A 2,920-nucleotide genomic window follows, 5' to 3' on the forward strand; every position below is an offset into this window, starting at 1 on the left:
GCACTCTGGTAGCAATGGGCGGCGGCTTCAGGGTAGAAATTGGCTGTTTCTTCGTTATTAGTCGCCTCCAGGACTGGCAGTTGTCTTCGTTAGGTCGTGGCGAACATCCCGGGTTTCGGCACCAACTTTATCTTTATGTCGCGTTCGTTAAATGAGACAACTTCGTTGCAGAGCACAAACGACATCCGTTTATTTTTGGTTACAGCAGACGACTGCCGCCCCAAGCGTCTCTCCCTGGTGTTGTCTTTGAAGCCTTCTCGTCTTGGCTTGTCTGTCGACTCGGGGCTGTCTTGTTTCGGTTTCGGTTTCGCACATGGTGTCGGTCTCGACGCTGTATTTCATCATCATCATCAGCCTGATTATACCCACTGCAGGGCGAAGGCCTCTCCCATATTTCTCCACGTAACCCGGTTCTGTGCTAGCTGCATCCACTTGACCCGTGCGAACTTCTTAATCTCATCCGCCCACCTAACTTTCTGCCGCCCCCTGCTACGCTTTCCTTCCCTTAGAATCCAGTTTGTTACCCTCAGCGACCATCGGTTGTCCTCTCTTCGCACTACATGTCCTGCCCATGTCCGTTTCTTCTTAATTTCCACTAGAATGTCGGTAACGTGAGGTTTTTCTCTTACCCACTCTGCACGCTTTCTATCTCTTAATGCTACCCCTACCATTTTTCGTTCCATAGCCCACTGGGTTGTCCTCAACTTAAGTAGAACTCTCTTGGTTAGCCTCCACGTTTCAGCCCCATAGGTGAGTACAGGCAAGATGCAACTGTTGTATACTTTCCTCTTGAGCGATACCGGTAAGCTGCTAGTCATAATCTGCGAGTGCTTGCCAAATGCGCTCCATCCCAATCTTATTCTTCTTGTTATTTCCTTTTCATGGTCCGGATCTGCGGTTATTACCTGTCCTAAGTAGACATATTCACCTACTACTTCCAGTATTTCGCTACCTAATGTAAACTGCTGTTCCTTCCCGAGGCTGTTGAACATTACCTTAGTCTTCTGCATATTGATTTTCAAGCCTACCTTTCTACTTTTCCTGTCTAGGTCTTCAATCATTATTTGCAGTTCATCCCCCGAGTTGCTTAACAAGGCATGTCATGAGCAAATCGCAGATTAATGAGGTATTCTCCATCTACCCTTATCCCTAACTGCTCCCATTCCAAGTCTCTAAATACTTCCTCTAAACAAGCTGTGAATAGTACTGGGGAGATTGTGTCTCCTTGCCTAACACCTTTCTTTATGGGAATTTGGTTACTTTCTTTATGCAGAACTATGGTTGCTGTGCAGGCACTCTGTATATCTTCCAGCACTTTCACGTACGACTCGTCTACCCCCTGATTTCGCAATGCCTGCATCACCGCCGAGGTTTCAACTGAGTCAAATGCTTTTTCGTAATCAATGAATGCTATGTATAAGGGCTGGTTATATTCCGAGCATTTTTCTATCACTTGATTGATGGTATGGATATGATCGATAGTAGAGTACCGTTTCCGAAGCCCTGCTTGATCCTTTGCTTGATTGAAGTCTAAGGTTGTCCTGATTCTATTAGCGATTACCTTACTAAATACCTTATACGTAACAGACTGTAAGCTGATTGGTCTGTAATTTTTAAAGTCTTTAGAGTCCCCTTTCTTGTGAATGAGGATAATGTTTGCATTCTTCCATGGTTCCAGTACCGTCGATGACACCAGGCACTGCGTATACTCGAAGCTGTATTTGCTCAGCAGAAAGCTGGATTTTCTGAATACGTGGCGCCTAATGCAAGTCGAACGTTCACGAAGGCGGAGTGCATTACTCGGTCACTGAAAAAGAGTGCTTACCAATAGTTTGGGCTCTGACCAAATTCCGTCCTTACCTTTATGGCCGCCCCTTTGAGGTTGTGACTGACGACCATGCGCTGTGCTGGCTTTCTTCCTTGAAAGACCCATCCGGCCGTCTTGCTAGTTGGGCTCTTCTTCAACAGGAATTTTATAATTTTATGTCCATGTAGTCTAATGCTCTGGCCGCAGGCATCAAGACGCCGATGTTCTTTTTTTTTGCTGCCCCCTTCCAACTGACGTCGCCAGCTTTTCCACTTTGGATGCCCCAGCAACGTCACTTGAAATCAGTGACATGCCCTATGAGCAGCGGAGAGACCCTTGGGTTGCTTCTCTTATCGACCTCCTCTCAGATCCATCGGCTGCTTCCCCATCGCGTGCGCTTCGGCGCAAAGCATCGCACTTCGCCATTCGCGATAACCTTCTTTATCGCCGCCACTACAGTGCTGATGGCCGCAAATGGTTGCTACTCGTTCCTCGCCACTTACGCTCGCAAGTCTGCGACTGCTTTCACGCGGACCCACAACGCGGCCATGCGGGAGTGTTCAAGACTTACCATCGCCTATGCTTGCGATACTACTGGAGGGGCATCCACAACTTTGTCTACAAATACATTCGCTCATGCCTAGTCTGTCAATGTCGCAAGTCCCCTAGTCATCTTTCTGCTGGCGAGCTGCAGCCGTTACCTTGCCCATCACGCCGCTTTGATCGCGTCGGTATTGATTTATACGGCCCGCTCCTGTACACTGCCGCTGAAAACCGTTGGGCCATCGTCGGGATTGACCACCTGACGAGATATACAGAAACCGCTGCCCTTCCATTTTCTATAGCGTCGGAGATAGCCTCATTCATTTTGCAGCGATTTATTCTACGCCACGGCGCACCTCGTGAACTACTTAGTGACAGAAGACGCATATTTTTATCTCATGTTAACGCTCTGCGGAGCAAGTGCCACATACTTCATCGAACCTCTACCGTCTATCATCCTCAGACTAACGTACTCATCGCACGCTTCAATTGTACCCTTGGTGACATGCTTTCTAAGTACGTCTCCTCCGACCACTCTGACTGGGATCTCCTCCTTCCATATGTGACGCA

This window comes from Amblyomma maculatum, chromosome 7 (genome assembly GCF_055883805.1).
Source record: "Amblyomma maculatum isolate TAMU_Amacu chromosome 7, ASM5588380v1, whole genome shotgun sequence".
NCBI classification, from domain to species: domain Eukaryota; kingdom Metazoa; phylum Arthropoda; class Arachnida; order Ixodida; family Ixodidae; genus Amblyomma; species Amblyomma maculatum.